Here is an 11157-nt window from a genome sequence, read left to right as displayed (position 1 = left end):
CCTCTGTGTGTGTCCAGCTGGATGACCTTTGACCTGCAGGGCAGACCTGTGATGACCAGCATGCTGTGGGCCCTGCAGAGGGACTGGACAGTCAAAACTCTGCAGCTGACCTCTACAGACTCACACCTGGTCCCTCGTCGCTGCATCATATGCAAATAAAATGAGCCACATACACACTGATACAGCAGCCAGACTGAATGAATATTATTCTAAAATGGTTGTCGTGTGATTAAAAACCAGAAACAGTGTATGTTGTAACAGTCTGATAAACCATGTGCAATGTATACTTTAGCACGGTGTTCAGGCTTGTAAATGACTAAACTCCACAGATAATATGTATTCACTGATAGACAGCAGAACATGCAAAACACAGTTTCACTCTTCATATGAGGTTTAGTAGAATATGCATTCACATACACTTCAGGTGGATTGAGATCATTGTGTAAACAGCAGAGGAAAAGCATATTTTACTTGTTTGAATCTGTTGAAACATTCAGAGATGTAAAAGTAGAAAGTACTGCCAACACGGGTGATATCACAAATTAGCTGATCTACCTGGCTTAAGAGTTGTGCTAATTAGAATCAGCTGATTAAGTGAATGGTTTGAACAAACATGTGAAGCCAGACTTTTACACCTCAAACATTATAAATAGAAAGTACACCCATAATCAACCAAGAAGTTACCCATAATCCCTAATTGCTGCAGTGTAAAAAATAGAACTTGCCTTTTGTTCTGCCAAATACATTCACACATTCTGGTATTTTGAATTTAAATCTGGAAAAAAAGGAAATGCTGTGAGACCGACCAATCAGCTTCCTGCTCCTCTAGATCCCTCCCTCTAACTCTCGTTTCCTGAATGAGGAAGTGAAACTCAGGCACAGACTGCTGCTCTGCTCAACATTACTCCTGTAGAACTCGTCAGGCATGCGGACTTTTCTGGGGGAAATATCAAGGAAGAGTTACATTGCTTCTGTTCAGAACCTTACAGACATTTGGATAAGTTTGCAGATTGACAACTAAAACACAAACGGGACTCAGAGACTCAGTAGATTGATCAAACCTGTGAAAGTGAAAGTACAGATTGTCAACCAGTCATAACCAGAGGGAAACTTTTACTTGGATTGCATTTATTCTTTGAAAATGGCCTCTAAACTAGAAGAGGAGATATCTTGTCCTGTGTGCACGGAGATCTTCAAGGATCCTGTCATCCTGACCTGACAGTCACAGTGTGTGTAGAGTCTGTCTGCAGCAGTTCTGGGACACCAAAGGATCCAGAGAATGTCCGGTCTGCAGGAATACATCGCTGAAAGATTCTCCCCTCCCAAATCTGACTTTAAAGAACCTCTGTGAGGTTTACTTACAAGAGAGAGATCATACGGACGCACTCTGCAAAGAGCACAAAAGAAAACTGGAGCTCTTCTGCCAAGACAACAAACAGCTTGTGTGCCTGCTGTGTCTGTGCTCAAAATTACACAAACATCACAACTTCAGTCCTACTGTGGAAGCTGCCTGTGAGATGAAGGTAAGGCCTTTTGTATCAGTATAGCAGCACCTCCTTGCTTGTCCTTCTATAGAGAAGATACTGCTGCTCACTATAACTGTACACATACAAATTACACTTTACTGTTGAGCCCTAATGAAGCACTCACAGTTTTAACATTATGGGATGTGTGCACCTCAAGCCCATACTGTACATAGAAAAGTACATGTTTGTTATGCGTCTCACAGTATCCTTACAAACATGTGTGCACATACAGTATGTGATTAATAACATGCGGTTGTTGAGTTTGATAATGGAGTGAGTTTGCTAAAGTGATCCGTTCATTTCAGGAGGAGCTCAAGAACAAGCTGCAGCCTCTACAGGAGAAGCTGGAGGAGTTTGAGGAAGCTAAAGTGACCTGTGATGAAACAGCTGAGTATATTAAGGTCAGTGTTCTAGTGTCATATGAGTTCACTGTTTGTACACATCCAAGGATGCTTCTGGCAGTCATTTCATAATGCCATGACCTGGAGACCATATTGTCAGGTGACATATTGCTGGTGAATCATCAGGTGCTTTGTTTCCTACCTATCTGCCACCTCCCCCAATCATATGTAAGTCATATTAATCAATGATATTTTCTGTATTTTATCAATGTGTGAAACTTCACTCATGTAGCTGATGTAATTTGATTCAGACTCAAGCCCAGAACACAGAAAAGCAGATCAAGGAGGAGTTTGAGAAGCTTCACCAGTTTCTACAAGATGAAGAGGCAGCCAGGATTGCTGCACTGAGGGAGGAAGAGGAGCAGAAGAGTCAGATGATGAAGGAGAAGATTGAGAAGATGAGCAGAGAGATCTCATCTCTTTCAGACTCAATCAGAGACATAGAAGAGAAGATGGGAGCTGATGACATCACATTCCTGCAGGTAGGAACATCCACTGTCTGTAAGGGTGTTGGATCTGTCCAGTGATAATTTAACAATAGCACATGTGGCTGTAAGGGTGTTAGAGCTCTAACTCTAATACCAGTGATAATTTAACAATAGCACATCTGGCTGTTTTGTTGAGGTGACCTGCCCATGCCACCCACCCCATTGCATTATCCTGATGTGTGATGTCATCTTTGGTCTCATTCTGCTGGGTTTGTGTCAGTGGTCTCTGAGTGTGCTGTTGATATGGTGTGAGATGATTCTAGAGAGTAGAGCAGGAACACAATAAGATGGGAGAAGAGCAACACGCACACACACATCAGGTACAACCAGGAAGCTCATTTAGGCATGCTATGGCATAAGGCAGAACACTTCTACTGTAGTGTAGCTCTTTCGAGGCCAAGCCCTCGAGTGAGTCTGGTGATATCAGGCTGCTGTAGTTCTACTGTAGCCCCTGAGTGAGTCTGGTGATATCAGGCTGCTGTAGTTCTACTGTAGCCCCTGAGTGAGTCTGGTGATATCAGGCTGCTGTAGTTCTGTAGCCCCTGAGTGAGTCTGGTGATATCAGGCTGCTGTAGTTCTACTGGGACAACAGAAAGGGTTTTGAGTTTGGGGACGACAGACAGTCTCTGTTGGCAGCGTTTATGGATGTCAGTGGCGAGTTGATCAAAACTCTGTTTATTGTCCTAGGAAGTGGGGGGGGGGGGGGGGTTCTGATGAAGGAATAACCTTTCTCAGAAGGCACCTTAAATTAAAATCTTTTCGGTATTGTCAATTGGTCAGTCTCCTAAAAACAGTGCTATAGGAACATTCAAAATTGACAAAGATGTAGCAAAAGACCTTAGACCTTATTATAGCAACAACGTTTAACCTACTTTCTCTTTTCTTATTTTCCAGATCTACTAGAGCACAGTGGAAAGGTGAGTGATCTGCCTCCTGTCTCTCTCTCTTCTCTGTGGTTCTGAACCCAAACCCACAGCAGCACTGACTCCTGAATGTTATTCCAGAGCCCAGTGCACACTGCAGGATCCAGAGAGGGTTTCAGGAGCTCTGATCAATGTGGCAAAGCACCTGGGCAACCTGAAGTTCAGAGTCTGGGAGAAGATGCAGGAGACTGTTCAGTACAGTAAGTACACACACACACACACACCACACGAAGAGAAGATGCAGGAGATTGTTCAAAACAGTGAGTACACATTCTCTCTCACGCACGCACACACACACACGAAGAGAAGATGCAGGAGATTGTTCAGTACATTGAGTACACAGTGACACACACACACAAACATCACATGATAACTACAGTGCATGGTAGGCCTGATGGATGGATGGATGGATGATGGATGGATGGAGGGCATTCCCAGTTCAGTGGGAACATCTACTCCACATCTCTATGATCCCCCTCTCATAAAGAAGCTTGTACTCACACTCCCTACTAGAGATAATCAATTTCATGTAAGTTACAGAAATAAACTACAACTGCCCAGTTACAGGTGTCATTATACTTGGTACCAGCCCTATTGATAACGACCATCATTCACATCCTCATCACACATCACTCAGCCCTATTGATAATGACCATCATTCACATCCTCATCACACATCACTCAGTGTTCAGCTCATGTGTGTGTTCTTTCTCTCTGCAGCTCCTGTGACTCTGGATCCCAACACTGCACACCCACAACTCATCTTGTCTGAGGATCTGATCAGTGTGAGACGTGTTGATGAGAAGCAGCAGCTTCCTGATAACCCAGAGAGATTTGATTACTATGGCAATGTCCTGGGCTCTGAGGGCTTTAACTCAGGGACTCACTGCTGGGATGTGGAGGTTGGAGAGATCACAGAGTGGGATGTGGGTGTGAAGACAGCGTCGACCCAGAGGAAGGGACAATATGACTATGTGAGTGGAGTGTGGCGTGTGTGTCGTATAGATGGTAAATACAGGGCACGTGCTACTCCACAGTCTGACACTCTCCTCCCAGTGCAGCAGAAACTCCAGAGGATCAGAGTGCAGCTGGACTGGGACAGAGGAGAGCTGGCATTCTCTAACCCTGATAATAACATACACCTACACACTCTCACACACACTTTCACTGAGAGAGTGTTTCCATACTTTAACATTCCCTGTAATATCGCTCCTCTAAGGATCCTACCAGTGAAAGCCTCAATAACAGTAAAGCAGCATAGTTAGAGCCCATTCTGCCTCTTAACCAGAATCATTTAAAGCTGAACTATTGTGCTGGATGATTTAATAAATCAGTAACCACTACATGTATGTGATCATGTGACTTAATAAATCAGAAACCACTACCATGTGACTATGTAAGTTGCCCTTTTATTTGTTGTTTTGCTGTTTTTAGATTAGATTTCAACTTTGTCATTTAGCAGAGTACAGGTACAGAGCCAATGAAATGCAGTTGACATCCAACCAGAAGTGCAAAGAAGCATTAAATACCAAGTGCAGATAGAGTACATGGTTGTGTAGACAATAGAGATTAATTGCGATTGCCGAGTGTGGATTAACACGCTCTGGAAATTCACAATTTCGTTGCCGTTTTTTTTTTTTGTAAAAAAAAAAAAAAAACATCATCCAGTATTTCTTTCGAAATTGAAATGAAATTGTATGGACTGGACTATTTTTTTTTTTTTTTTTTTTTTTTTAAAACGGCAACGAAATTGTGAATTTCCAGAGCGTGTTACTCCACACTCGGCAATCGACTCCTACGGACTTCCCCCTAAAGACGCCAGCTGCAGCAGCAGCAACATTTCCGGAAACAACGTGATCTCACGAGATGGCGTAAATTATCGGTTGTAATGATTACAATTATAATTGTAATCATTACAACCGATTGACGTCTTACCTTGAAATTTCCCTCCAAGCTGGATGGAAGCTGGGTTGATATCTTTTTACTAGTTCGTCAAATGACACGCCGTAACAGGCCGTCATTGATCCACAATGGGCGTGAAAAGACACGCTAAAAGACTGAAGGCCGTTACATGACACGCTAAATTGCTTTAAAAGTGGCGTGCTATTTTACGCCATCTCGTGAGATCACGTTGCAACCGTTAGCCATGTGGCATTAGCCTATCGCTCATTTCAATTTGGGACCTTGCAGTCGGAATTGTCGTTTTAGTCAAAGCCTCTTGAAAGTCCAAAGTAGCCTGGGCTATTCGAGTGGTCACTACGAACTGCAGAGTAGGCCTACGACTTGAACCAGGGATCTTCGCAACACCCCGACAAGAGAAAGGGAAACATCTTGCCATGCTGCCAATCCATTCCGTCGTGCGCAACAAAGTAGTTTGAGCCGGTCCTATTTTGCTCAGGATCCGCGCTGCTTCATAGCAATTCCTCAAAGGGATTAATCCACAAGGGTACGATCCAGAGGAATCCAATGTAACTATCCAAGTGAATGTTCTGTTTAAAATGCTCCCGCCATGTCTCACATGGCCTCGGTAACAACTCTCCGATAGCGCTTCCTGTAATTAGCGCTCTCCTCCCGCAGGGTAGGCCAAGCAGCCTTTTATCGTCAGCTGACTGCGTGACGTTAACAACCCCAATTGCGTTTAAGCAACCCGGTTGGATAAGCCTAAAGTAATATATACATTTTTATTATAAAGAATATGGAGCGGTCCGCTACAATATACACAACGCCTATGCATATATACGTTGATTAACTATTGAACTATAAATTATGTTCTATTGATTAATAGTTAGTTAGAAAAACAATTACAATATTTGTTTTTCAGATGGCTATGATAAAGCTGGGTCGTAGTCTTTTATTTGGTAGTAAATAATTTGTAAACTATCTAAAAATGTACATTTTATAATTAATTGATGGGAAATGATTGCATCAAAACTTTCTTTTAATGGCTATTATGAAGTTACATCTAGTCTTTTATATTTTAATGAACAATTTGCAAATGATCTAAAAATGCTATATTACAAACTGATGGGATATATCTGGAGCAAACAATAAACACATTGGTGTTCATAGTTCAGCAAGTACTTAACATATGACTTTGCCAATTAAAGTCAAATATTGTTAAATGACAATAGTGATAATGAAAGCAATAACACTTTACATACACTGCAATTACAGATGCTTAACATATTGTAAAGCATTGTCACACATCACAATTGGCTTTAATATCAAGAGATATTTATTGAAATCAAAACTTCTGATCCATCAGAGCAGGGCAATAAGCAAATAAAAATCAAACAAAAAACATAATAGCTTAAAAGGCTATCAATCCTTCATTGCAACACCACAGCGTAAACAAAACAGGATGGTGGGGCGAGGGGCACTTACTTCTGCTGCCTCTTCAGACAATCAGACATACAGTGCATACAGTAAACATGAACGCAACATGAACGAACACTGCTTAAACATACGAGGGTTGTTGGCGGGGGGCTTACCCTCTTAATGTAGGGTATGAGATTGCCCTCATTTTTGAGTTTTGCTATCTCAGCTCTGACCTGTGTATCTTTCTCAATAAGGTCTTCACATTTACTTCAGACATTTGTCCACTTTTGTTGTAGCCTGCCAATAGCTCCTCAAATTTTTCTGGTGAAGCTATAGCCAACTCTGGGATAGCTGCTTTTGATCGAACGGTCAGCTCTGTAACACCAGCAATGGTACACGCTTCCCCAAGTTTTTTTCCATGGTTGTAAGCCCGCAGAACCTTCTTGTACCTTGCAACGATGTCTTTTGGACTGGAAGCTGCATCAGTAAGAAATAAAACAAATAGAGATTAACTGGACTGTGAGATGAGACAAAATATTGTTGACATTAACATGCATCACCCATAACTTGACCATGCCTAGGCTGGTTAAGAGTATTTTGGGTATTGGATATTTCAATGTGGTAATATGGTGGCAGCATGGAGGGGAGTGTCTCCAGGACGCTGGTTTCACTGTTAAGCCTTCATGAGGTGTCGTGGGCCTAACTTAACGAAACATCGGTGAATGAGGGTGCCCACTTAATAACCCCAATGACATGCCACATACTATATACTGCTGTTGGATGGGTCATTTGTCTTGTGTTTGTGACCATTTCTTGGTGGATTTGTGCGTGCTTTTTAAAGTTAATTTTGAGTAGGGGCTTCTTTACCTTGGATTTTGGCACAAGGGATTTTAACTTTAATCCTGTGTATTAATGTAATTGTTTTTGTAAACAGGAGCCCTCCTTTATGACTCACCTCTTTGTCCACATTCAGGTTTTGCGGACTTCTGTTCCTTCTTGTGCTTTTTGCGATGCCTTGTGAGGTCAAAAATATCCAGGCAATACTCAGGTGTGAGGAACCACTGCAGGTTTATTCACGATACCGGGAGCAGGTCACTAGCAACAGCATGTTCCAGTAACACAACTCAAAGTTCTCTAGGGCGAAGCCCCATCTTATACATGTTAATTACATTGGTAATACAAATCACATGAGTACAATCCTCATACATACAGAAATACAACAATACATACTGTATACACTTCTTGGACATAGCATGTGATCCATGCGCCATACAAGTCATGGGGCTACTCCAAGTAAGTAGATAATTGGTCCATACAATACATATACATCCTTCAGCATTCTCTTGCCATAGTCTAGTTCCTGTCGGGATATTCCTAATATTACTGCCTAAGGCAGAATACCCTTAACTCGTGACAAAAGGGGTCGCATGACCTTTATTAGAAAATCATGACATGGAGAGAACAAATGACAGACAAAGCAAAGTTGATGCACAGTATTGAATGTATAGAAAGCATACAAAGAATATATATAAGTAAATGAAATGTTAATCACTTCTATGTAATAAATGTAGATTAGTAATCCAAAATTTCTCCTTCATTTCCCCCCTTTGGGGCTTAAGGCCACAAAGAAATTTTAGCAATCAAAAAGAAAATAAAAAAGAAAAATCCAATTTCCAATAACATCATCCAAAAACATTTCCGGGTCATCATATCAGGGTAAAACTCATTTCACACTTCAGTATCATTCTATCAAATCTTTTGTCCAGTTCTATTTATCCAAACAGAATCCATTAATGTTAACATAATATTCAAGGACGAACCACCTAAAAATTGTTCTATCCCTGTCACACCTACTATGTTAAGGCAATCTTTACTAGTACACAGTCGAGATGCAGAGCATGCAGAATCGTAAGAAGTCCTGTAGGGAAAAACACGCATTTGAAAAGACTTTTCTTGGCACACCCAGCAGGTCTCATTCGTCCCTGCCACAGTTGTTCTAGCTTGGAAAGCCAGTTGACAGGCTTTATTAGAACCACAGATCTCCTCCTCCTCTGGAGAAGTGGGCATAATCAGTATGAACACGCAGAATAACAACACTAGCCCCATTCTACTTCCAGTTATAAAACAACAAACACTCTATTCTATCTTCAACAGCAGAGCTGGCTTGGGTTTTTAGGCCCTCCCCAGGTCACTGTCCAGCGATGATTAAATATCTAGCTAAACTGGAAATAAAACAGTGCTAGTTTAATGTATACTGATATCTTGTTTCTACTTTCAATATCCACCACTGATTTGGATGATGGATGGTTGAATCCACTAATTTTAATGGACACTGGTGTACCACACTAATTGATTTCCCTACCCTCAAAGGAATGACTTCACATGTGTACTTAGTAAAATGTGTAACAATCAGAGCATACTTCCGTTCATTTGCAGTCCAATACTTTCTAGTTATAATGCAGGTTAAAACAGCAGGATCTTGCAACACTTCCCTTATCCCCGATGGAACATATATCCAAAGGCCTACTGGCGAAGTTTGCCAAAACCTCCACTGGTCAACCTCAAGCATAAAGTCACAATCCGTTGAGATAATGTTCCGGTTCTTTCACCACTCTGCAGTGTGACAGATGAATCCAAGAGTCTCTTTCTGCAATTCTCACTGCAGTAGGTGTAGACAACAGAACTTGATATGGTCCACGCCACCGTTCTTCATTCCAGCGTTTTCTTCGAAAGTCCTTAACAAGCACCCAAGAGCCTGGTTCCACTGGGTATGTATCCAGAAAACTTTGAGGCAAAGCTGACGCCACCTTTTGAGAAACAGAAGAGAGAGCAGCAATCAGTTCTCGCATGTAACCAGACAAGGTACCATCTACATCTTCCAGGTTAGGGGGATAAGGTAAACCTGGAATTGGCATGGGACGGGCAGTCAAAATCTCAAATGGGCTTAAACCTTTTGATCTTGATGCACGGCCTCTGAGGTAGAGGAGAGCCAAAGGCAGAGCAGTCACCCAATCCATCCCAGTTGTAGTAGTTATTTTAGTCAATTTAGATTTCAATACTCCATTAACTTTTTCTACGGCACCTCCACTCTGTGGGTGATATGCACAATGAGTCCTAAAGTTAATTTGTAATTTTTCTGACAAGGCCACTATTACTTTGTTCACAAAATGTGGACCGTTATCTGAGGTAAGCTTTTTAGGTACACCCCATCTGGGTATGACATCTCTTATCAAGGCTTTAGCAACTGATAAAGCATTAGCATGTTTAACAGGATAACATTCTGGCCATTTAGAAAACATATCCACTATTACAAGGCAATATTCATAACCTCTGCATTTTGTCAATTGAATAAAATCCATCATAATATGTTCAAACGGGCCTGATGGTGGTGGGTGATGCCCTCCTTGGGTTCTCACTGTGGGTGCGGTGTTATTTTTAAGACAGATAATGCACCTATCACAGTAAGCAGCTGCCGCGGTGGTGAATCCTGGTGCAAAATAAAGTTGTTCTATTGTTTTTACCATAGCTGTTGCACTCGCATGATCTAAACCATGAGTAACTTTAGCAACTATATGAAAACATGATTTTGGTAAAACAGGCTTGCCTGTTGGAGTATGTAACCACAAATCATCATTATTCTTTTTACAATTTTTCCATTTTCTTTTTTCTTTTGTATCTGCCGATTTTTGTGCTTCTTTTAAAGCTTGACCTGATGTCACTATATCTGGTATATGCAAATTCAAATTGTGAAAAAACAATTGTGTTTTGTTCGAAAGTCTTAAAAACTCTGGTGGTATCCTCCTCTCAACTCCCCCCTTCGCGGCACTTTTAGCAGCCGAGTCAGCCCTCTCATTACCAAGGCTGACCTCATCAGCGCCTCTAGTATGCGCTGCACACTTGATTACTGCTACAGCAGAAGGAAGCTGAATTGCCTCCAGCAACAATACAATGAACTCTTTATGTTGTACAGGTTTACCAGTAGCTGTAAGAAAACCTCTTTCTTTCCATATTGCTCCATGGTCATGAACAATTCCCCAGCAATAACGACTATCAGTGTATATGCAAACAGATTTTCCAGCTGCCAACACACAAGCTCGAAAAAGTCCTATCAACTCAGCAGATTGGGCAGAAAAAGTTGGAGGGAGCGAGTAAGATTCAACCACTTCAAATTGATTCACCACAGCGTAGCCACTCCCTACCTCTCCAGATTCCAAGCGTAATGAGGAACCATCGACATAAAAAATTAAGTCAGGGTTAGTAAGGGGTTCCTCAGATATATCAGGACGAGGTTTAGTACAAATTGTTATGACATCACAACAATCATGGCTTTCACCATCTTCGGCGGTAGGTAATAATGTCGATGGGTTGAGGGTGGTACAATGTACAAGTGTGACATGTGCTAAAGTCAATAACACATGTTGGTACGAGAGGAGGTGGGCAGTTGTCAGATGTGATGTCTTTGCTTGTAAAAGCAATGCATGCACGTCATGTGGAACATGAA

The 11157-nt window shown here is 41.6% G+C and overlaps 1 pseudogene; it reads left to right on the top strand.

Annotated features, from left to right (window-relative positions):
* The first annotated feature begins 861 nt into the window (after positions 1–861).
* On the top strand, positions 862–4730 carry LOC121693161 (annotated as a pseudogene).
* The last annotated feature ends 6427 nt before the right edge of the window (positions 4731–11157 follow it).

Source organism: Alosa sapidissima, chromosome 2 (genome assembly GCF_018492685.1).
Source record: "Alosa sapidissima isolate fAloSap1 chromosome 2, fAloSap1.pri, whole genome shotgun sequence".
Lineage (NCBI taxonomy): Eukaryota > Metazoa > Chordata > Actinopteri > Clupeiformes > Clupeidae > Alosa > Alosa sapidissima.
Note: the sequence above shows the minus strand (reverse complement) of the source record. Positions and strands in the feature narration are given on the sequence as shown.